Below are 26,298 nucleotides of genomic sequence, written 5' to 3'. Positions count from 1 at the left end.
CTTGGTAAAGAATTACACCACCAGTCCCTGGTACCCTTGGCTTAGTGTTGTGTCCTAGATCAGACTGCTACCTACAGCATTGTTCCAGCTCTTGGACTCTCCAGACATCAGCAAAGATGAGAACCCAATGGATGGCAGCTGGGGACTAAGCTATGAAGGGAAGGAAAGCAAAACAAAAAGAAAAAAAATAATTGGAAAGAGAAAACTACGTTGGGTACCTTGACAGATATCGACAAGAACAGAAACAATAAAAAAGTCCCTGCTGTGAAAAACTCGTCAAGTAGGGGATGATGCATACAATGCAGACCTCATGCAGTGTCCTCCCTCAAAGATGTCACAGTTCTCATCAGCTTTGCTACTGTAATATTCCTCCAGGAGAGGAGAGCTTAGTGACACCCTGCCAGTCATCCCAATGACTGCTGACAGCCTCAGGGAACGTGGGGATGGGAAACTGATGCCTGCACTCAAAGGCTGCTGTCAAACCCAGATAATAAACCATGCTGCAAGGCAGCATTGCCTAAGCATGTGGAAATACCTACAGGATCCATACATACACACACACATTTACATATCCTTGGCTGTATCCACAATGATGAGAGGGATACAGAGTTGAGTCTGCATGATTCCAGCAAGCCTGGGGTGGTGTTGTGAGCACAATGTGAGCTTATTCACATGACAGCTGCACTAATTCCTTTGATCTGCAGTGACTGGGTTGCCTCATTGCTATGTTATATAATAATATAAATTAAGATCAGCTACAGTAAACAATAATGTAGCATGAAATACAGTCAGTGTTTGTTCAGTGGACATTACCAGGACAGACCCAGAAATAGCACAGCACCTGGAGAGAGAAAATACTGCCCTGAGGTTTCAACATGAATTTACTAAGCAGGACCTAGTGGATGCTCCTTGCCCCTCATCCTCAGAGTCTGAGCACCTTGCCTCAGTTTTGGACACATTGCAGAGCAGCAAACTCTGAGCCTATGCCATTCTCCCCTCACCTCAAAGCTGTAAGATACCAGTAACCCTTGCAAATTTGACTCTAGTCAAAGTATCAGTTTCCCACTTGAGTGAGCCCAAATGGGCACTTGACTGCCTGCCACACCTTGCCTGCAGCTAAATCCTAAGGATGCAACAAAAACATTACCCTGTATTTCCCAGTGGCTATTTGACTAATAGCAGTAAGAAAACTCGAAGGAAAATGCAATATGAATTAAATTAGTTCATGTTCTATACCTATAACTCTTTACAAGTTTGCTGGAGTGAGTATCACTTGTTTTAATTCTTGGCGATATCACATTCCTGAAGATGCTTCTTTAACGCATATCAGTGGCAAAGACAAGGGCTGGTAACTTTGAGGGGTGCAGTTAGATGACACTGCAATATTAAAAGTATTCCTAAATTTTTTATTTAATTCCACCTTCTTTTTTTTTAATTGAAGAAATAGAAAAAAGGATAAAAGACCTAAACCCTCCACAATACAATCCAAACATTAATTTTTTATACAGGAATCCACAGGAATTCATGTGTTTTGTTACTGTCCAGGGCACTGTGGAAGCTGACAACCAAATTACCAATTTATGGGCTACCAAGCCTTAATCCACCTAAGCAGCTATGTATTTCATAGAGTACAGATCTAATTAAACATACATCACTTGGACTGTCATTTGGTCAGATAGTGGTTTACTAAAACTGCCCCCCTCCCCAGTAAAACATAAAGCAATACTTAAGTTCAAAAAAGGTGACAACAGTCAACATCACTTGATGGAGGGTTTTCCTCCTACTCTCTTTCTTTATTGCACCATCTGCGTTACCCAGGACTCAAAACCTACAAGAATAATATAATTCTCTTTATCCCCTTCCCAAAGCAAACAAAACAAAACAACAAAAAAAAAAAAAAGAAAAGAAAACAAAAAAAAAAAATCAGCCCATGAATTCCTGAGGCCCTACAATTTACAGGCAAGCAGTTCTGATTCAGTCCAGAGTGAAAGACATCAACAAGAAAAGAAACCAGAACCATCACTAAAAGCTAAGTGTTTTCAGCTTGCCACAGCACTGATTAAAGAGGAAAGTGCTTCTCAAAGAGTATGTGGAGCAGTCACCTTTTCCAGCACTGACTTTGTGCCATTTCTCAGATCATGAGAAGGAATTCTCTAAAACAGAAAAAAATCAGATCCCTCCTTATCAGGTTGCCTAAGTAAACCAGCATTTTTTTATCAAAAGTCAGCCACATACCAAAGGAAATCTTACTAAAGAGAATGATATCAGAAATTTCACATTAATGCTGCTGTGGGCTGGATGATGGATATGAGGTGCTTGCTGTGGCTCAGTAAAGCCTTGTCAGTCGACACCATCACCTGGGCCTGCCCAGACTTTTAGTTCCTGCTGCAATAGAAGACAAATCTGAGAAACATGCTGAGCTGCTGTCACAGCTAAACATCATTGGCTTTTAGAGCAGCACCTTTTAAAAGATGACCTGCTGGCCACACTTCTTTTGATGCAGCCCAGAATACAGTTGGCTTTCTGGGCTTTGAGTGTGCATTGCTGAGTCATGTTGAGTTTTTTATTCACCAACATACCAAAATTCTTTTCCTCAGGGCTGTTCTCAGTCCATTTTTCATCCAGCCTGTGTTTCTGTTTGAGATTGCCCCAACCCAGGCACACAGGCCTTGCACTTGGTCTTGCTGGATACCACAAGGTTTGTACAGGCCCACCTCTTCACACTGTAAAGTCCCTCTGGATGGCATCCTTTCCCTCCTACATGTCAACTGCACTGCTTAACCTGGTGTTGTGGAAAACCTTGCTGAAGGGGCAGTCAATCCCATTGTCCACAACACCAGCAAAGATGCTAAAAAGGCCCGGTCCCAATAATGGCCCCTGTGGAGCATCACTCATCACTGGTCTCCACTTGGATTTGGAGCCATTGAGCACAATTCTTTGAGTGCTACCATTCAGGCAACTCCTTATCCACCAAGTGTTCCATCCATCAAATCCAGGTCTCTCCAGTTTAGAAGCAAGGGTGTCACTTGGAACAGGGTCAAGTGCTCGGCACTAGTCCATGCAGATTAGTGGTTCTTCCCTTATCCACCAACACTCTAACCCTGGTCATAGAAGGCCATTCCCAAAAAGGAATGTGACAATTCAGGCTAAATCATAGCTAGGACTGGAAGTGAAAGACTGCAAAGCAGCTGTAAGGGGAGTGTTAAACAAACAGAGACTTTGCTGCTTAGCCAGGATACTGATGCTAATGCTACTGGCCTAAAAAAAATCACCAAGAAGAATATATAGCTCCATTCTAAGGAAAAGCATACCAGAACTTTATGGATGGGGGTTGGCCTCTCCTCCCAAGCAATTAGCAAAAGGACAGTAGGCCTCAGGTTGCACCAAGTTCAGGTTGGAAATCTGAAGGAAATTCTTCACATAAAGGGTCTTCAGCCATTGGAATGGGCTGCCCAGAGAGGTAGTGAAGACATCATCCTTGGAAGTGTTCAAGATGGGTCACTTAGCATTATGGTTTAGTTGACATGGTAGTGTTTGATCAAAGGTTGGACTCACTGATCTTAGAGGTCTTTTCCAGCCTTAATGATTCTATGATTAACCACAGGTGCACAGGATTCAATGAAGCCTATGTCCATGGCACCCTTGACAGCAGGCACTATTCCCTTCAAATTTGAGGAGACTCACCTTCACTTTACTCTCCACTTCAAAAATAACACATAATGTAGACAGGATCACAGCCACTACCAAAAAGCAGATTCCTCTCCACAAAGCATACTCAGTATTCTTCAGAGCTAACCAAAGAGCTGACCCTGCCCAACCCTGCACAGAGGGGATCTTTGACTGCATGATCTAGCTATGCCACTAGAAAGAGGTATTACTGTCATATCCATTTACCTTTGCTAGCTCCTGGCAGCACTGGTAGGCTGTCAAGAAAAGAAATGAGCTAATGTTCACCAGCAGACCCTTGCCCGCTTCTGCTCTCTGGACATGACAAGCCCTGTCATTTCTCATATGTGAAAAATCGGAGTAATAATGCCTCTCCCCTCCAGGATGATATAATGGTGTCTGCACAAATAGAGAAGAGCAGCAGAAACTCTGGCATTCTGTAGTGTGCAGTATACAGATACCAAGAAAAACAACAAAATATCAGAAGAAAACATTTTTTTAAAATGTCATTTTTGATCGGAAAAGGATTTCATACATGGAGAATTGGCTCACACTGCTATTGAAGAAAAATCCATTGAAGCTGGTTCCTCACTGTTGGTCCTTTCAACAGCTCTGCCTGTACAAGTCAGAGCTGCCACATTTGGCACCTCCTTGTTTTCTCCAACTGTGAACCTGGTTGAGGCATCTGGAGATCACACTGCCTGTATTGCAGACCTTTCTCTACTGTTGGATTTGCACAGGCTACAGGCAAAGACTGCTACTGCCACTCTGTGCTGACACTGGCACTGATAATTTCAACCAGCTGAGGAAAGGAGAAAGCAATCTGAAAGGTTGAGACTGCAGAGGTCAACTCTTCTCTCCCCCTTGTCAACAAGGTTTTTCCATGTGAAAAGCAAGTACCAAATTTATGCCCTCTTATGGTTCAAATTCTCTCAGAGACCCTTACCCATACAAACTCTCACCTTGACCAGTTAAGAGTATTGATGAATACCATCTCTTTGCAAGTTCATCAATAGCATCACACAAATAATATGAATGGCATTGAGAAACAGTAAAGAGAAGCCCATCAGCAGCAGCCTTAAGAAGATGCAGAGAGTGTTTAGCCAAAATTATCTTAAGTGCTTATGGACTACTTCTTGTCACTGCTGGTTACAGAGAATCTTATTCCTTGATGAGTCACTTTTTACACTCCAGTGCACAGGTCATTTCAAACAGACCCCAAAAGAGATACTGTGATATACTGAATAAATCGTGCAAAATCTCTGAATGGCTCTGACACGTGCAAGAAAATAATTGCACTAAGGGAGCTTCAGCTGCCCCAGAAATGTGTAAATGTATGTACATATATACATACTTGCAGGAAAAAAAAAGTAAGTTTAAACACTAGGCATATAATAATTTAAGAAATAACGTGATGCAGCAAGTCTGTTGCATAACTCAAAGCATGAAGGAAATCTTTACTCACCATGTACAAAACATGCAAAGACAAGGCACATAAAAATTCACCTGTGCTGTCAGCTCTTCCTCTGCTACACATTGTATACAAATGATTGCCCTCGAGGGCGCAATTTAATTCTGCTTATTTCAGAATTAGCACAGTTGCTATTACAGCAAGGCCATTTAATCTGCAAGAATTCATAAAACTTGAAGTCCAGAAGTTGATCTGGCTTCTTAAACTGGCAACTGCACTTACAGACAGAGAAAAAGGAGAGCAGCTTAAAAAATAGGAAAAAATGTAGGATAGAAGGATTGGTGAACAGACAGTGGTCAGCAGACAGACATCAGCATAAAAGAGAGGAAGAGAGACAAAGGAAGGAGAGAGGCGAAAGAAAGAACAAAAGTGCATTTTTATTACAATATTACAAGCCCTCTGATTGCTCTAATTACACCTAAAGGAAAACAAAATTTGCCTGCTAGTAGCAAGTGAATGAATAATTAAAGGGAAAGGAAGGAAGGCAGCAATGCTGCAAAATGCCCAAACAATCTTAAGCTATGGGCAGGTTCTCTGCAAAGCAGGAAAGCATTTAGTTGCTGATGTGTGGTGGTATTTTTTTTTCCATTTTCCTCCCTTCCTGTATGTCAGCTGAGCTTTTCTTCTCCTCTTCCCCCACCATTTTTGGCCTGTTGTAAGCCATCTCATCTAGTGATGCTTATACTTCTTACTGTGACTTACCACTTTAAATGTAAGCTGTCTGATTCTACAGACTGTTTGGGTGAGAGCAACTCCTAGCAAAGTCCAAGAGAACACACAGGAAATGCATGCCTTTTTTTTTCTTTTTTGGTAAGAACAGCTTAATTGCAGTAGTCCCGAAGGTGTACAGTAAAATCTGAGGCTTCAGTTAACACTAAAAACATACTTAGACCCTTTACATGTAATAGTGCCCCCTTTCACAGCTCTTCTAAACAAAAAGAGTTTGGGCCCCAATGCCTTAACACACCTCCAATCTTCTTAATGAATTATACAAGGAGATACCATAATGAACTGAACCACAATGATGCTGTTCTTTTTGTTTGCTCCCTAAACTGTCCTTTAATTTGGAAAAAGTAACCCTCAGGAGTTTTTCTGCAGCATTGAAAGTGAAACTGAAGTGTTAGACTTTAGAATTTATTGTAGAATACAAACCCACCTGACTAACCAATCACATAGGAAATAGTAGAAAATTGTTTGATCTTGTACAGTAGCATACACAGTAGACAGATGGAATGGAACAACTCTGGAATGAAAAGAAACAAACTAAAGGTGATCAAATAAATATCTCAGATAAAGCTTTTATGTTCAATATAAACAAAACCCAAACATTTCTGGAAACATTAGTAGAATTTTATAAAGTAACTAGAGGGGATAAAGGGGTGCGTAAAAATGTTATTAATGACTACAGAGAGAACCTCAGATGATGAAGTATTAACCATCATTTCATCTATTTTGCTGAAACCTCAATAAAAGAAAGGGAATAATCAATTCCAACAGGAAGATAGTAATAGGACTCAGCAAAGGTTGTACCTTTTCATCGTGAAGCAATGTCTTTGCTGGTCCTTAGGAATGAAAACATTTGCTTGCAATTAATCAAGGAATTAAAAAAGAAATCTTGACTTAATTTTATGGCATTCCAAAACAATGCTGATATCAATCACTTCATGTCTGTGGAGGGCTAAGTGCTAAATAAAGCTACTTCCAAATTATGGATATTTACCAAAATAAACAAACGTATTTATTACACAGTAGGCAAGAAGAAGAAAAAGAACAAGAAGGAGGAAAATAAAGATTTAGAAGGAGAGGTCCTTATATCTATTTATTTATCTAATATCTGGAAGTAAAAGCTTTTTGGAGTGCAGAAATCCAATTGCTACATGCACCATGATGGATTAGCTCTGGTAAGGTGAAATAAATAGCCATTCATCTTACTGCTCCCATCAGCACTGGGTGTACCATGTACAGAAAAGAAATGAAAAGCCTACAGACAACCCTAACCTGGGGATGAACGGACATTTGCAACATTTGGGTTGTCTGCTGCCTGCAGAGAACCCTAACATGCACTACAAACATTTGCAGAACAGCTTTGGTACCAGAGCTAATTCTGAATGCCCTTTTGGAGTCTCAAACCAGTCATATTTGAATCAGCCATTCTGTAACTCTCCTCTCTCTGTGGATAGTTACACTGAGAAAAGCATGTACATAGTCATCCATCCTGGAAGTGCTTGAGGGCTTTCTCTCCCCTTAAAGCATCTCAGGAGGTTTGCCCTTCAAAGACCTTTTGTCTACTGCTGTAATACAACTTCCACCCTACCACCACCAAATGCTGGGGCAGCATTTTGCTCTCACTTTTAAAGTCTCTTCTAAATATGAAGATTGAAATAAACATCTTGAAACAGCAAGTTAATGTACCTAGGGCTCCTCTTACATACATTTTATAATGCCTTAATAGTTTTACTGATCAGAGGTATATTGCCCTAAGGAAAAACAGAATTTCTGCATTTATGGCAAGAGAATTAAGAGCAAAAAAACTAGTCTTGCTGGAATCTGAACTTACAGGTTCAGGATACTTTCCATTTTGATGCTGAGAGCCCTGAGTAATGATCCTCAGTTTAGTACACCATTTTCCTCTTCACTTTGAGAGGAAAAGGCTTAAGAAATCTCTGATCTTTAGAATCCTATTTCAGGGCCTTTAGAAAAATTTTGAGGACATCATAATCATTAGTATTAAAGTAGATGCACAAAAATAGGGATTCAGTTGAACAGAAAGTTGAGGGCATGGGCATTGAGCAACTCAGGCATGGCAACACATTTTCTCTCTGGCACAGCCAGAAGTGACTTGCTATTCACCAAGCCAGATACTCACTCTCACTTACTGACTCCTGAGCCATGCAGCAAACACCCCGTTCCTACCTTCTTCCCCAAGAGATGTAATTAAACACCTTCAGGACAAAATTGTTTTGTTATTTGATTGCTTTGTTTTTGGTTGTTTTTTTTTTTTTTCTTTTCCCAAAGCACCTTGTCCTCTGTCTCACACTGCTTTTTATTGCTTAGGTGAAAGAAACTTAATGACTTTTCAGCAGTATAGTAATTACAGTCCTGGTGGAGTCTGTAGAGGCAGGAGGTCACTAACACCTGAGCAAATCTGATTCCAAACAGCCTATCTACACCTGAAACAGAGAAGAGCTGTAGTTGCCTCAGGGTATTCATTCTGCACTGTCTTGCATGAGTAGAAGCATATGTTTCTCTTCCTCATGAGTGTTAGTTTGTCAGAAATTTCTCTTTCCTAAATCCCCTGGTCAACAGCACCAATGGTACAGCTGCAGTTATTCCATCCTCCTCTTCTCTGCCCTGAGAGAGGAGGAACAAAAAGAGCCCAGATAATAAGGTCAAGGGCTGAGGAAATACTGAAGGACTTCAGGGAGAAAACCATCCTCTCCCTAAGGCTACAGAAGTGTTCCAAAGCCACATTAGGAAGCAGTAAAAGAGACCCTCTGAGATGCAGAGCATCTCAGAGCATCTCATCTGAGAAAGGAGAGAGCTCTACCCACAAAGAAATTTGGAAATGAAAAGTAGCAACAGAGAAGGTTCTACACAAGTTGTGCACTTGAACAGAAATAAGTCTGTTTTCTATCTTTTAGCTCCAGACATTGAAAAAGAGGATGGCATTGTAGAGCCACCTTCAGCAGCACATACACACCATGACTCCAGTCTCCAAACAACAAAAAAAACAACCCAAAGTGATGAAATACTGAATGTTTCCTAATGTGTTTCCTAATGTACAGTATCCTCACAACCTTCTGTTATCCCTCCTCTTCTGAATAGAGACGTTTTAATCAGAGTGGCATGCATGGTTATTTTTGAGTAAGATACAGATGATTACTCAGTGAACCTGAGTGAAGTGAACCTCCACTTAGGAGAGATAGTTCCTGATAAGCTTTATTAATATTATTTTAATCCACAGATAAAAAGTTAGTTGCTCAGAGGGTTTTGGTTTTCATCATCTTCAGTTCATATACTCACCTAGCACTAATTCTATTAATGCATTTCATCACTGAAAGAGAGCCCCCAATAAATAAACTTCATGAACTGTTCCACAGATGTTTAACAAACTGAACAAGCTTCCTCACACTCACAATCCTAAGGGTCTGTGTACAAAAAGCTCCAGCAGATTAATTTCTAAAACTCACTAGCCTCACAATTGAGCATATGCCCAGCTGTTGCATCCTTGTTAAATGCTCTGATTACATGAGCTTTTGCTCAACAGTAGCTTTGGGCTCCTCCCAGGAACCAGGATCTGATGAACAAACATTGATGAAGCTCCTGGGAAGGAAATAATTGTAAATGCCAAATCACCAAAATCCAGACTTTATGAGACTGTTCTTGGCCTTTCCCTTTGGCTCAGATGTCCTCTTCAAAGAGAGACATCTAAAGAGAATCCAATGGCTCTCCACTCCTTCATGTGACAATAAACCTGTCATTCACCTAGTAGCTTTCAGTGATTATCCAACATTTTTTGAAACTCATGCAGCTTTGTTGCGCACCATCGCATACTTGTCTCATTTCAACCCGAGGTGGATACATTGCCTGACTGCAGCTCATCAATTGTTTCAGGCCCTCTCCCAGTAAATGTGCTGGACAAATGAGAGCTATTATTAGCATAGACAGCAGCAGTGTCCAGCAGCAAGGACTGGACAGCACTGGTTAGCATTAATCTAGCACTTCTGGCTATCAAGGTCCCCCCTCTCCCACACTGTAACACCACATCTGTTGTAACATAGGTGCAGCATATCAAGCCATCCTGTTGCCACCGCAAAATTCAGTGTGATGACCAAAGAACTCACAGATTTTGCTGGGACCTAAAGCACACCCAGAAGCAACAGTAAAGACACACAGAGCTGCCTCATTAAAGAGAGGGATGATCTGAGAAACATCAATGTGCCAGACAGCTGCTAGCAAGCACAAATTGAAGGGTGGCTGGTTTGTGCCAGCTGTCTCCAAAGCAGCTGCTCAGGGTAGGACACAACTTTCTGATGAGGGCAGCTGGGAGCAGAAAGCATGGCCCAACAGCCCAACAAGTTAATGCTTTCTGCAGAAATGTCTCCAAGCATGCAGTTCAGTCTACTGAACAAAAACAATAATCCATAAGAGAAATAGAGAAGTCTTCCGATCCAAAAGACATGAGGAGGGTACAGTAAGTTCTTGCTGTTGACAGCATTTCTCTGCCAGAAGTTCCATAAAACAAACAGCTCAGAAAAGCTGTTTATGTTCCATCATGTTACTTTTCTTTAGAATGGATTTCCAACTCATGACTAGCAAAGCCCATTTTTAAGATGTGGAACACTTATTTAGCACCATATAACCCTATGAGCTGTCAGGGGCTATCATATTCCTTTCCTATACAAAGCACTTGACAGAGAGTTTTATAAAAGCATTATCCCCATATTACAGGTACGAAAATTAAATATCAGATTACTGATCCAATATTCAAGGGAGCTGGAAAGGTATATTGTTACAGGGACATAGATGGGACACCAAAATCCAAACTATAAGGAGAAAAGAATCCCTCCAACAAGAGCATGCAGAACTTTTATTGTCCTTTTTCATCCAATGGCTCCCAACAAAGTGATGAGGAAAGGAAAGAGATTAACTTTTGTGTGATGGATAACAGAAAGAAAAATAAAGAGAGGAAGTGAAGTGGTATTCTTAGGTCATGTAGAGAGTAAATGGGGGTGCTAATAATGAGCAACACCAAATTGTGTCTCAGGCTCTGAATGGATCATGCTGCCCTGCTTTGACCTAAATGCTGGAATTTTATGGTTTTTTTCCACATCAAATCAAAATCAGAATATGGGTCCTTTTTGGTTTGTTTGTTTTTTGTTTTTTTTTTAATCACAGCAGTTGACAAGACTTCAATCATTGCTTTTACAAAAAAAAAAATGACTGCTCAGTGATATGAGGCAAGCCAGAGTGGCTGCATTTGAAGTCCATGGTTCATTCATATTCTGTGACAGATGAGGAATACATAGTTATAATTTGTGACAATCCCTGACAGAGTTTATCATTTTTAAAGGAACAAGTACTCTCTAATCCAAACAAATGGAGACCATATAACACATCTATTTCGCTCAAAACTGTGTAACTTTAACACAGTACTTTTGGCCAGCTCTGTAACAAAGAACTGAGCACAACAAAGTAAAGATCCTGGCCACTGAAGCAATGATTCTTCATATTTGATTACTCCCTAGACTGCATCATCTCAAAAGCAGACCCACAGACTTGCAGCTGCCTCCCAGCTCTGAGAAGCATTGAGAAGATGGCATTTCAACTCTGAAACACATCCAAGCAAGACTTGAAAAAAAAGCACAGGGAGAGGGAAGTAAAATTCAGGCAAAATCAAACTTGCAAGTTTCCAGGTTAATCTACATACATATTAGTCATATACTAGGTCTCTGTGTGCCAGGACAAAATGAAACTAGTATCTAAATAAAGTGACAAAAACAGAGACAACATAACCCTAGTGTGTCTAATGAAAATTCTTCTCTGTTATAAACAGAAAATAAAGGTGTGGAGAAGACACTGCTCTGTAAAACTACCAGTGATATCCTTTCTTTCATGTAGAGAGCTTTAAAGTTTTATAAAGTTCAAGTGGGTGCAACTTGTCTTCAAATTTGAGGCAGCCTCATTCAGAGGACACATTGCATGACTCCTAAATACAACCTGACTTTCAGTCTACCTCATTGTCATTACCTCTTAGTCTTAAATGGAGGTTGAAGAAAGCAGCTGCCTTCTACTGCCTAAAACATAAAAACTGGCTTTTGGCAAACCCGACAACTTCCATGTTACCCACAGACATCATCAAATATTCCAAAAGATCATCAAATATTCCATCTCCTGTGCTGCCTTTGGTGGGAAAACAAAATCCTCATACGATTTGCTTGGTTTGACTATTTCAGATTTTACTCCTTGAAGCCTCATAAAGTAATCTGTATAGAAGCAAAAAGAGGAGTGCCATAGCTGGGATTCAGAGTTGCTTATGCTATAAAACTGGTAGCCTCACATTTTCTGTGTTGCTAGGCAGGCAGCAGAAACAAGGACAGCCAGTGGAGAATACAATCAAACCTGTACTCTTACAAAATTCCTCTGGACCTGCAATGAGTCTTTGAGCCTCTCTACTGCTTCCCCATTCTCACTTGGAAACAAGATTCCAAATTCATCCCTAACCACACAAGTGCTTAGGGTGGTTAATGCTTTTATCAACCCATTTCTCCAGGCCACAGCAGTGTCTTTGAATTGCAGCCCTGACTTTTGGCATATCAATTGATTCCACTATCGAGTGTTACCTGCAAACTTAAAGAGAGGGATTATTCCATCCTGTCACCTCATTTATGAGTGAATGCATTAAGCAATATCAGCTCCAACAGTGACCCCTTGGGAACACCACTGCCCTATGCCAAAACATAGGCATTTTGTTTCACCTTCCTGAAAAAACAGCCCTTCATGTGGAAAATATGGGGGTTGGAACTAGATGATGTATAAGGTCCATTCCAACCCAAGCTGTTCAAAGAACCACCAGTACTGTGATGAAGAAATAAAAAACTGATTAGCTGACAAGTTAGAACTCATCACATCTTGGCAGGGGAAGAAACAGCACAGATCAGATCCACTTCATAAGTTTAGTAGTTATCAGATACCAATGTCTGTTGTCTCTGGCCACCATTCCTAAAAAAACTAAGATTTTTCCAAAGAAGCACGGAGGAAATCTAGACTCTGACATGAGCCATTATTTACAGAGTTAATAAAAAGGCCCTACATTATTTATTCCAAGATCTGCAGCAGAAGTACTATTTTCTCAACCAACGTGAATAGTTTTTGCTTGAAGTGAACACTTGCCACCATAATGTCCTTATTCTGAATACATGCTTTGCATTATTTCTACATTTTTCAAAGGATATTATAGTTGGAAACATCAGCAATCAAGTGTCCCTGTGAGGCAAATTTCTGCTGTTAGTTGCAATTGATCAAGTGCAGCAACTTCTAGGGTTGAAAACAGTACTTATTTACAGTATTCACACACAACAAAACCCTGATATTACATTACAGGGTCCATCCAATCCAGAGGCTTATTAAAAAACTCTGATATTTGTATTTAGTTACAGCAGTTTACAGTCAGACAATGAATCTTCCCACTAACTAGTTTTGAATAAATAAGGAAAACCATTAGTTGCAGGATCATCTGGTCAGTTACTGCCCTGTCTGTGGATCCTTCATACTCGGAAAGAAATGGGAAGATTTCATCAAGCAGAAGTCTTCAAGTTACAGTTCAGAGGTCTGAAATGAATATGCAGTATCTTTAAAAGAAAAGAGAGTATATCTGGTCTGACTCCTGTACTTGGGACAGTGATAGAACTGGACTGTAGAATGGAGTTTCACAGCCAAGTCATAGTTCAGAATACTCTGTGTCAGTATAGTATAAGCTGGACCAGCAATTTTGGCAATTTGTGATGCATTTCTTGTATATTTACTGTTCACATATACCAAGTGCTGTGGCTTAATTTTGTTATGTTTCTGCTCTGAAAGAATTTGAAGCAACAAAACATAATTGACTGACATTTTGTCTCCATGCCACAACACTGTGCCACAGAGCCATGCCACCTGTCACCACTGCTGGCTGCAGGAGACTGAACCCTCCACTAATATTTCCCCTGATTATCCATGGCTCACTGGTCAAAGCCCTCTGCATTTTCAGTTCCTTTAGGGATAATCTCCTCTATAATTGTACTGATGGGAAATGACAGATTAAAAGGGAGACCAAATGATTTTCAGTCTCAGCTCTAGCAAGTTCTTGCTGGATTGTTCTCAAATCTGCATGCTCTAGGCTTTACTAGCAGTGTCCTACAAGCCATCTCAACATTTACACTGTAGGAGATGCCTGCAATTCAAGGCTGCTGAGGAATCAAATCAGAAAAGAACAGTGATCCCCATCCTGTCACTCATTTACAGGAAGAAGTAGATAGGAAAGCTATGTGAGAGAAAAGGTTGAGGCAACAGATTTGTCTCAGAAGTTGAAAATTATTTGTCAGCTAACAATGCTTTCTAAAACTACGCCCTTGCTTAAAACATTGCATGCAGCAACAAAGAAATATAACTAGAAAAAACAATGTGTGATCTGTACCTTGGTGAAAAGAAAGATGGGCCAATCTTGGCTTTCTGGGCCAATACATGGCAACAGGACTTAGTAAAGTGCCACCTTCTGTTCCCCACCTCAGCTTCCCTAACCACAAGTTAGAACAGTTAGCAATTTTCCAGCAGCATTAGGAATCTATACATACATAGAAGAAAGCTCCTCAAATTGCAGTTGGAGAAGAACCATACACAGCTTTAATGCTGGTGCCTTGCACAGTGCTGACTTGACACCCACCTGGAGCCCAGGGACAGCTGTAGCCCACAACTCTCTGCTATTTAGGGCTGTACAGAAACGTTCCCTCAACATAGAAGGTAGTGACATGAGCTAGCACAGAACAGCTTACTTTCTTTAAAGCCCTGAAGTGATCAAAAGATCCGATGGGCACCACAGAGCATTTAAAAGGAGTGAGAGCCTTTGGGATCAGCTGGGTGCCAGCCGCTCTGTAGGCACAGCTTGCAGAGCCAGCAGGCTGCCCTTCTGCACAGCCTCCATTCCCAGCCCCTCTCTGCCAGACGTCTCACAGCTGGGGGGGAAATGCTGGCTCAGATTCACAGGGGACACAATGGCAACACTTAAAAGAAAACAAGGTATTCTGCTTCAGAAAAATGTAATTAAACAATCCTCATGCCAGCCACTTTTCCTCAAGCTCTGCATCCATTGTACAAATAAAAAACAAGAAAGAAAAAACCCACCACAGATTCTTCGCACCATATTAAGTTTTATGTCCATTAAATTTTACCTTCAGAAAGTAAAACAATTTGTCTGTTTTCTGTCTTTTCATAATGCATTTTTATGCCTCTAGGTGTCTGCCTGTTTAGACTCTAGGGGCTGTAAAAAGTATTCTGTACACCATTACCTGAATAAACACCCTATAAATTACATCTGATATTTATCAGCCTCATGGCAATTCCACTACATTAGAAATAGTACAAGACTGTATTTAGATTGATAAGATATGGATAAAAGATTAGCATACAGAGATGTCTAAAAAATCCATGTCTGCTATTCTAGATGAAATACATACACATGTTACTTTAATTAACTTTCCCCGCATTTGGAATTCCACCAGGATACAAAGATAGCTGGATCACTAAATGCAAAAATATTTTCAGCCCAGCCTGATACTTCACCAGAACTATTCAAATCAATTTATCCAACAGAGACATTTGTCCCTGGCCTGTCACTATGGCCTGCATTGAGCCTCCTGCACTTCTTTATCTTCTGGCAGGGCCATCATAAGCAAGTGACACAGAGGGCGATATATGGGCACTCAAATAAGTTATAAATCCTGCATCCCTTCAACAGCCATCAGCCTAAGTGAATTTACTCCAGTCAGCACTGGCAAAGACTCTCTCTGCTCCCAGGAACAAGTCAGCTCTCAGATGACATGTTCTTCAAGGAAAAAGTTCCTCATTTCTTTTGGGAAAAGAAGGCATTGCAATGGGAAGGAATGGCAAAAGGCTGCATCCCTGACAGGTAGTGATATGTCTAAGTATCAGCAAATCTCTTCCATGTATTCAGATGCTTCTCAAATGTTTAGAAATTCAAACTAAGAATCTGGCACATAAAAATCCAACACAGTTATTCCACAGACCAATCTTCGTTTTAAGACACTACCCTTAAAGTAGTAGTAATAGTAATGAAAAAATCCAACCCAAAATACCCAACACCGAGACTCAAAAGAATGGGCAGTTACCTGCACTTCAGGATAAAGAAAAGGGAGTCATTTTAAAAACTCAGAGGAGCAGTGAAAGATACTCTCCTTTTTCATAACAGCATCCTAGGGTTTCTTACAAGGTCTTTTTGAACACATTTGACAATGTCACAGGTGTCCATTTCCCTGTCACATAGCTAAAAGGATAGTAATTGAAGCCATTTACTCACTAATGCAAGAATCCTTCTCTGACAGGGTACAGAGGTAGCCAGATGGTCCAGACCAGTACAGACATTCTTGCACAAAGCGCTTGAAATGCCAAGATCCAAACTGTAGGTACATAGTAACTCCTTTCCTTCTTACTGTAACTGAAGGCCTCACCACTGCACTTGTTTGTTTGATTAGCAGATATCACATCTGCAAAGCCTCTGGGTCTTCACTGCTTCCCTCTCCCTTTTCAGTGGTATGGATACCAGCTCTAGAGCACCACTCTGCACTCAAAGGGCCAAGTCTAAGGCACTTTGCCATGGCAGGTCAGTCCCTGGATGCAAATGGCTACATAGCTACAACTTCTGTCTGCAGAGAGAAATGCAGAATAGAGACAGTTTACACCAGTGAAGTCAGGGCTCTGGCCTTTTCCTTAGCAGAGGAGATATGCTGTTCTGCTAATAACTAGTTTGATTGCATGTAAACACAGATTTGATATTATGAGTATCCTGTTATCCACTTTTTTATGATTCTTAAGTCACAAATTATCCAAGAAATCTTTATCAGCCACTATAAAGAAAATATTCAAACACTTTCCCTACAAAACCAAAATTAAGGCATTTTGTTCAACAGTATATTAAAAGTTACAGCAATAAGGTGAGACAATTAGATAAACAATGGATCAATTCTGAAAGATCTGGTACAAGTTTTCTCACCCTGGCATCCTGAGGAAAGCAGAGATATGGGCGCTTTCTACCCACCAGCATTTCCTTTCTTTCAGGCACACAAGACTTTGGAGCAGTTATGATAGGGGGATGCTTTAGGCTTGAGACACAGCCAATCTGATCCAGCCTGGACACACAGGCTAAGGACTTTACCAATTATTTCCTCATCATGAGTCTCACAAAAACAGTTTTCCAGAGGTTTTCCACATACATACAAGTTTAGTTCAAAGCACAAAACATCAGCATAAAAAAATTTAATAAGCATCTTGGGTCAACTAAAGGTAAAATTTTAGGCATTTAAGGCCTAATTTCAGTTTGGAGAAAAGTTTAGGTCAATGTTTATGGCCTAAGACCCTTTCTTGTAACAAGTTCAACTACAGAGCTTTCAAACAGAAATCGTTCAGCCCACCCTGCCCTGGCATCTACCCTCCTCCTCTGCACCCACTCTCAGAAGTGCACGTGCAGGCACACTCAGACTCTCATCCCAGTCATTTCACACCATCATAAAAGCAGCAGCCTCTTCTCTCCTATGCGTACATCTCATTACCCATCCTTAGTACACATCTTGAGTAATGCAATTTAGTTCAATGTCACCAAGAGAAAGACATTCCTCTGGGACTGTCATTACCATAAACCACAATCTGCTGCCAGTTTATATGTCCTTATCCACCCCTTGTTTTAACTTTATAAAGCATAACCAAGTGTTTTGCACTCCAGTGCTGTCACTTAGATTCAGAAATCTTTTCCTCTTCCCCCCAAAATCATGCTTTGCATTTTCTTCCCCTATACATCCCTTAACCTTTCAATCCCAGCACCACAGCACAGTTCTGTTGCCCTATCAGTGCCCATCTGCCCATCCCAGCTTGACTGCCACCTTACAGAACTACTTCTCTGGCCTCTTAGAAGTCAATTGACCTCTCAAGACCACATGAAGCTCTAGCCAGCAACCTCAGAGGGCCTCGGTCAGGTGAAGCAGGACAATCAGGACAGGTCATCAGTGTAACCACAGCTGTCCTGTATGAATAAGCCATCTCAAAGTGTGATCCTACAGCAGCTCACCAGCTGAAGAGAGTTAAAGTCATGCAGGAGATTCTAACATCTCTACATCAGAGACTCTTTTACTACTTGTTTGTGTAGTTCTCTGCCACCAGCATAGGTTAAGATGCCATAACTGATTAGAGAAAGAAACTTGAGTCTTGAGGGGAAGAACTCTGGAAATGACCAATATTGATATTTTGCTAAACAAAAGGCATTAAAAAAAAAAAAAACAAACAAAACAACCAAACCAAAAAAACTCCAAACTACTAGAAGGAGCCACAAAGGGTTTCAGCAGTAGATTTAATAAGAAGACAGGTTCAAATCAAGTGTATCCAAATCAGAACATGAGCTGTGAGGTGGTAGTTAAATACCTGGATGATGAGTATTGCTAGTATATGACTGTACCCTGTGTCTATTAGGGATAAAAGTCTTATTTTTCATTAGTAACTTGAAAAAAGTATTTGGAAAAGAAGAGAAGAGGTCTCTTGTCAAAGGAGACATTTCTGGACTTAAAATTAGAAATATATGAGACTTCAAAATCCTAAAAAGTCAACCTTTAGCTACATAGTGATTGAAGCTGATCAGAAAAGCTAGGAGAATATTTTCATGGAACACAAGGAAGTTTTTGCCTTATGCAAACATTGAAAAACTTAGTTAGCTTATGAGAAACAGTTAAATCTCAGTTTTATTTGCTTTTATTGTTTCATCAGTTTTAATAAGGTCTCTTGTTCCCTAGAATTTTTAACCCAGACAAGATTTTACAGACAACCTCTGAAGAGAGGTGCTGAGATATAGAGTCAAGAATCTACTTTTATTACTCAGTTAGAGAGCAAGCCTCTATTCCAACCAAATTCTGGTCCCTGCAGGATGCTTTACATGAACCCAAGTGGTCCAGGTGGTGCTGGTAACACACTGAATTGTTCACTCATGAGCAAGCACTGGAGATGCATCACCCCATTACTGTATCCATCTTCTGAACCTTCTGATGTTTGTGTACATTTCTGTCACACGCTGTTCACACCAGTTCTCTGGACTTAAGGGTGGAAAAGTTTTAAAACATGTCTTAGTTATACAACAGCATGTCTCCTTATCCCTTCAGAACTCTGGCAAAACAGGAGGGCATATGCAATTATAGCATGACCAAACAGATTTTGCCTCCTTGGACTCTTCTGCTTTTAGCATAGTGTGGAATTTTCCTTCATCTGTTTTTTTCTTTTTTTTTTAGGGTTATATGCTGTTGAAAATCCATCAAAGTCTATCTCAAAGGTGTGGAGCATTATCTTGGTATGCAGCTAATACAAAAAGGACTTTGCAATGAAAGGTGCTATAGAAGCACAGGTGCCAGGGATCCCATGTTACTGAAAGATTCATGGAGTCTTTACAACACTTTACTCCTTGTACTTTATGCCTCTGAAAACGAATACATCTGCTCCTTTTCTGCTAAATTCTAATGTCCATGCCTTGTAAATGATAATGAGAGTTCCAGAGGGAGGAAGAGGAAGGCTCCAGAGTGCATGCAGTGACCCCAAACTTCAGCAAGGCAAGGTGACTTGGGAATGTCATTCCTTTAGTGTGGAAAACTGCACAGTGAGAAAGACAGCAGAGAGAACAATAGCCTGGTGTGCCAGAGCAGAACCCAACTGCTGATTACTAGCTCCCCTTGCACAGAAAGGCCAAAAATGTCACATGGCTCCAATAGTAAGATTTAAATCCTCCAAGAACAACAAAATAACACAACAAAAGACTGCTAAAGGGGAAAAGCCAATGCTATAACTGCAGCTGAAAAGCATCATTCTTTGTACCAAGAGATGCTATGACAATAGCATTAAAAATAAATCACTCTGACTTTTTTTGTTCACCAGTGGCATTTGTCTGCCACTGCTTTTAATTCAAATTGGGCTGAAAAACAAGACTCATCCATTTTGAATCCCGGATCTCATGTAACAGAAAGGGGAAAGCCACACAGTTATTAACAGCCAAGCAGTAAAGAAAAAGGAACTTGATAAAGGTGGTACATTGCAGGCAAAAAGAGATCATTTTGCTGCTTTGGGATTTCAGCAAGGCTGTGGGAAAGCTTATATATTAATAAAACATGATTATTGACATTCACTAAGACTTATTGTTAGGTCTTTCCCTTTTTCTTGTATACTTGTACACTTGTACTTATTTATCACAGTCTATAAAAACCGATCATGAAGTGTAAAAATGTTAGAATTACTTTATAAAGGGTTATACATCTATACAGTGTAATTCTGCAAACAGCTTCCCAATATCTCAAAAGCATTATATATAAGAAATGGCATCCTGTTCTTTAGATTGAGGTCATACTGCCATTTTTGGCATTAGACAACACCATAAAGGCCTTCAGATCTCTCATACTCAGTCGCATTCACTTTTTTTTTCCTGTTCTATGGAATAGGTTATTCCAATGATTTTTTTTTTCTCCTAGGCAGGAACATTTCTACACTCCAGAAATAATTATCTTATCACTTGATGTGAGCCTCAGTTGGGCAGACTAGAGAGAAATAAATAATCAAAGAAATCAAGCAGCATGCCTGCTCATTTAGGTCCTCTTCTCCTTCAATAGTCCAATGCTTCTTGCTTTCTTTACTGTTTCAGGATTTTAAAGACTTGGGAATCATTTACAGTCATGCCACATGTTGCTTACTTTTACACCCCCAAAATACTACTCATTTATATGAATAAGCAGTAGATTGGCTAGTAGGTACTTCCTAACCAGTCTTCCTTTTCATTAGCATCCACATTATCTGTTCAACACATGAGAGTCCTTTAGGAGACTTCCCATCTTTTAAATGAAGTGGTTCATAAGAGACCTTATTCTGTTTCTGTGAAATGGTATAGGGCACACATTAGCTTATCTCCTAGCTTGTTTCCTTTATCTGTCTCTCCCCAGTAATTTTAAAAAAACCAAAATCTTTCTGTGCCGCTGAGAAGAACTGGCTCATGTTGCAAACCTGTTTCCATGCAATAAATTCAGCATTAGAGCAAACTTCTGAGGTACCCTCCATATGTCAGGTTTCTTCTTTGTATGCTCTTTCAGAAAAGAGACAAGAGCCCCTAATCTGCTGAATCTGTTCTGCCTTGGCTTGCTACCAAACTTGCCAAGAAAAGTGATAATCACTTGATCCATTTCAGAGAAGCACAGGAAAATAGATTCTAAAGAAAAGGGAAGTAGCTACTTGTTGTACAGAAAATAAAATTAAACCCTGGATTTCACCAGGATGCCAAAAGACAACACACTCGGACACTACATCCACCTTGGAGTCCTCCAACCCCTTGAGCTGTTGTAGGTTTTTATTCTTCCTTCTACTTCTTTTTGCCCTTTTTCCTTAAGACATGCCCTCAGCTTCCAAAAGAGAGAGACTGAATAATCTCTTAGTAGCTGACAGAAACAAGATCTTCCCACAGGCAATCATTCAGCCAGAATATCATTTATTCTCTGCTTTTCCCTACCTATTGTTACACAGTTTCAAAACCCTGAATGGCCTGGCAGTCCTTTATGCTCATCCTTACCACATATCTGAAAGAAATGTAACTGCTATCAGCTCCATTTAGCTAATATGAGCTACAAATGTGGGTTTAATCAACTAACTGAATGCACAATCCTATTTACAAAAATGTTCATGATCAACAGACAGTAACAAACTTAACAGATATCTATTTTAGGAAGAGATGATTCAGGCCCTGAAGGATTCTGTTGTTCTTCATTGCCCAAAAGGGGAGTTTGACTAGTTCAAATATCCCTATGGGGCAGGTATCTGTGTAAGGTAAGAGTGAGTCTACAGTGTAACTGAATGTGCCAAGGTTCACCAAGGTTTGCTTACCAAGAAACAACTCTGCCAGGCACCTCTGAAAAGGACACCTGGTCTGCAGGAGTGTTCTTCAGCTGCCCAAGCCAGTGCTGGGAGAAAAGGACATACCCTGACACTCACAAAAAAGTCTTCCTTTAGTCTTGTGCCAGCACTGCACACAGACATTGCCACCTTTATTCCTATTTACCAAGCATCAAAGAAGGTAAAACTTGCAAGGAAAACCAGTAGCATAATTCAGATAAGAGTCACACTTCCACGTAATACCCAGTTAAAAAAAGACTAGAACGTTCAAAAATCCAGGACTGGGCTTTCTGAACACAAATAAATGCCAATGCATGTACAGTACTGGTCAAGGAAAAATAACTAAAACGGATCCAGAGGAAGGCTATCAGGGGACAGACAAGCCTGTCTGGGAAAAAATATTAAAAAATCTTGGCTTGTTCAGACCATCTAAATAAATGTTGAGAGGAGATACATTTACTATGCACAAACACCCAGGGGTAGAAATAGCTGAGGAGTGGAAATGACTATTTAACTAAGGACAATACTGGTACAAGAACAGATGGTTATAAACTGCCAAAGAATAAATTTAGACTGAAAATTAGACAAAGGTTTCTAATCAGCAGAGCAATGAAGCTTTTAAAAAGCCTTTACAGGGAACAGGGGCAAAAAGCTACTCTAAATGAGGGATATAAAGCTTCATGCATTTCTGAAAGGTATTATGAAATATGGTTCCCTACCAAAGCACAGTACTGGAGGTAAGGACTCCTGAGGTTCCTTGCAGCCTCCTGCTTCTCTGCATTTCCCACTAAAATCCACTCACAGCAGCACCAGCATATCAGAAGTACAGTTCTGAAATACCTTGACCTCCCAGAACAACTACATGAAGAACCATTCTGGCTGGACCCTGCTGAAGGGTAAAACAAGATAGCTCCTAAGGGAGGGACCTCAGGAGCAGCCAAACCCATGAAGAAAGCCAGAGCTGAACTTTTACATTACCTTATTATGAAAGCCACAGACAGAGGGCAAGCACAGACAGAACATGTCATCTCCTTTAAAGCTCATAAAACAAAACTCTTAAAAAAATTCCAGGGGCTCATGGGTACAGAAAAATTTCTCAACACACTGCTCCATGCCAGACAGCCCTCCTGGTGACCAGCAGCTATTGAAAGATATTGTATGGCTAGATGACAAAACTACATCTTTAGCAAAAGACCAATTTTTTAAAATTTATTTATTTTTATTAAGGTTTTCCATAAAGTACACGGATGGAGCATTTTTTTTCTACTTTCTATGAGCAGGACATGGTCAAGTCTTTTGCAGACCCATACACAAGGGTAATTATTTGATCTTTTCAACATGTGCCAAAAGTGATAAAGCACAGGAGGAAAGAAACGTCCTGAGAAGTCCTGCAGAATTATAGGGTTTAACCTGTTTGCTTCATTCCTTAGTTATGGCTACATCGTGTTTATAACACATAAAACATGTATCATTATTTTAGGGTCAAAAAAAAACCCAAAACACCCTCTCAAAAAAAGGAAATCTGCCACAAAAACTGTATCTCATCCAGCAACTGCCTACTGACAGCCATTTCTAAAGTCCATATTCTCAGGGCAGTTGAAGATATTCTAAACATTTCAGGCAAAAGTGCTTGGAAAGCCCTAGACCCTGAGGAGATATTCTCCAGCATACTGAAAAAAGAGGCCAGAAATAGGCCATGGATAAGTTATCTGGCCAAGACTGTTCCTGATAAAGTGAGGAAACACATGGGGTATTTTTGGAGAACACAAACTTCACTGCTTCTTCAGAAAATCTTCAGCTGATTGATGTAAGACAGTATGTGGTTTTCAGTTGCAAGCTCTGTCCCCTTGGGCAAATTACAAGAACTCCAAAATTTTCACAAATAACCCTAAACTGTTCCATGCAGAGGCCATAACCACTACCACTGTACACCTACTTCCACAGATTAGGACCATGTTCACTGTGACTGAATCCTCTGATGATGGGAGGTTTTCAACTGCACGCCTGATTAAATGCTGCCTTCCAGAATTCTTGGATAACATGAATTAAATTTTAATGCCCTTAATCTAGTTGACACTTTTTCATAAGCTCTTCCTCCCCTCCTTCTCCTATGTTATAAATGACCAATTACCTAATCTAAGGTAATGCAGGCTTTGGTGGAGGCTAATGAAGATGCGGTGGGTGAGATCCTGCTTGCAGCACAGTCCCATTAGGAAAGGTTAATCACCTCCTATCTTACAATCCCACGTTTTAGCTCCAAACAGCGAGGAGGCAGAGAAAGAGGCATCGATCACATTAACCAAATAGTACAGCAAATGCCTGGCACTTGATCAGCAGTAAGGTGCTCTCCTGATGGGAAGAGGAAGACTGCAAATTGAAGACCAACAGTGACTCTCCAAGGTCGCCCAGGGACAGAGATGCCCATGTAAGAAGTAGGAAAGGGAAACACCCCCAGACAACAGCTGAGATTTGTCTTTTAGAAGAGAGACCTACATCTTCCTTCCCTGAGAAGGAAGTGCATCACTCTATATGTGATGTCGCCCTTTCAAGGAATCAAAATCAAAAATTTATGTCTCAATAAAATGTGCATAAGCAGCTGAAGGACACAAGAGAGGAACAGTCCCAACCTACGTAGAATGAAACAAACCTTCAGCCTTATTTTATAATTCCAAAGCCTCAGGAACAGCCTAGGCAATGGAGTAGTGATATCTCCTCTCTACATTCAGTCTATCCATTGCTGTTCAATATTGATCAACAAAAATCATTTATCTCCAGTGAAGTTAGAATGCATGTGAACATAGAGCCAAAGGGTTTGTTTGTTGCATCAACAAGGCCTAAACCTGCATGGCTACTCCTGCTGCTGTAGATATCTAGAACTAATCTTCATGACACCAATTCATTCCATTACTAAGTCCTTACTCAGAAAAAGAATAATTTATTTTGTGAAGTGAGGCAAAGGGATGATTGGTAAGAGGAGAGGAGACATTCCTAAAACTTTTGCATTCTGACTGACTACACAAAAATGTTGTGTAATTACTACAAAAAACAGGTTTTTGTTTAGTTCTGTTCTTGGTTTTTTGTTTTTTTTCTTTTGTTTTGGTTGGTTGGTTGTTTTTTTGACTCTGAAGGTTTTTTCTAGAATTGTCTTCTTTCATTACCTCTGTCCATGACCATTAAATTTCCCTCACATAAACAGTGAAATCCTTCCTCCTCATCCAGAGATACTCCCAGACAAATGAGAAATACTTCAGTTGTGAGACAGAGGGATTGGCATTAGCTCTTTACTGTCTTTTATATATATATATATTTATGTATTCATGGCCACCCATCCTTCTTCCTTGCTGGACCTCTTCAGCTGTTAAGGTCCTTTAGTGTCCTTGCCCAGATTACATAAATATTGTCCCTTTCATCTATTGAGATTTCTTACAAACCCATTTTATGCAATTAAGAATAGGTCCCCATGATGTCAAAGCTGAAATAGGATCCCCTGAAACTGGTAACATGTATGGCAGAAGATAGTAAACAATTTTTTTTAGCTGTGTTTAGTCATGATCAAATTTAGGCTCTTTATAGTTCTAGAGCAACCTGTCATCAGTGAGTGCTCCATTTAGTTTGCAAAGTAGGAGGATGTTTCCATGCAGTCTAAACTTAACCTTACTTAAACAATTTCTGCTTCTCTCTACTCTTGATCGATAAATATTCAAGTGAAACATTTTATGTTAATTTCTTCTGAAGCAGAAAGGCAGACAATAGTAGCAAAAGAATCTTCTGCTTGGAATCTGAACAGTGAAGAAAACATTCAGATGGTGATCCTCCACAGCTGCCTGCTTGAACTGCCACAAACTCTGATAGCTAAGGGACAAATTGTGAAAAAATACAAAAGGAAACCCATACAGACAGCTGAAGTGGCAGGCAGAGGTTTAAAATTTGATCTGAGTGATCGCTTTGCAAATCTGCAGTGTATGTAAGACTAACATTAGGCACAGGAGAATAAGAAACCTAATTTAGGAGTATGAAATTGCTTTTTGAAAGGATTTTTTGAAAAAAGCTTAGAAATTAGCTTTTCAAAAGCTCCTGTCCCAAAACCGCTTTCAAGTTATTTTCTAAATACTTAACCCTTTATTTTACAGAATAAACTTTATTTTTTCTCCTTTTTTCTTAAGGCTTATTCATGTGTGTCTTTAGATGAACTAGCCGACACTGAGCATGCTTGTTTTAAGAACAAGTGATAAACTTGCATTTTATGCCCAGCTAAGTTGAAATAAATATTTTCAGCTTCTCAAGCTGTGTCTACACAGCCATACTTATCAGGCAACATGCAGACACTCAAAAGGACCTACTATCATACCTATGTATGAAACCAGTGTAGTCCAATGAGCATATGAATGGATACAGCAAAGACACGAATTCATGGATTGCACCAGTCCAGATGAAGATATCCACAACATCCCATGGGCACTAATAAAGAAAAAATTTGCTCCATACAAACTGCAGGG

The 26,298-nt window shown here is 40.1% G+C and overlaps 1 protein-coding gene and 1 long non-coding RNA gene across 16 annotated transcripts in view; one reads left to right on the top strand and one right to left on the bottom strand.

The window, feature by feature from the left end:
• The window catches only part of LOC143694398 (uncharacterized), a 142,339-nt gene extending 123,034 nt beyond the window's left edge, over positions 1-19,305 (top strand). Inside the window, exon 3 of the long non-coding RNA XR_013182861.1 lies at positions 19,174-19,305. This is a non-coding gene — a long non-coding RNA (uncharacterized LOC143694398). The remainder of the gene's footprint in view (positions 1-19,173) is intronic.
• Positions 1-26,298, bottom strand: part of NRXN3 (neurexin 3) — an 868,815-nt gene that overhangs the window by 475,382 nt on the left and 367,135 nt on the right. The window lies entirely within an intron of this gene.

Source organism: Agelaius phoeniceus, chromosome 6 (assembly GCF_051311805.1).
Source record: "Agelaius phoeniceus isolate bAgePho1 chromosome 6, bAgePho1.hap1, whole genome shotgun sequence".
In the NCBI taxonomy this organism is placed as follows: domain Eukaryota; kingdom Metazoa; phylum Chordata; class Aves; order Passeriformes; family Icteridae; genus Agelaius; species Agelaius phoeniceus.
This window is presented reverse-complemented; position numbering and strand designations above follow the sequence as displayed.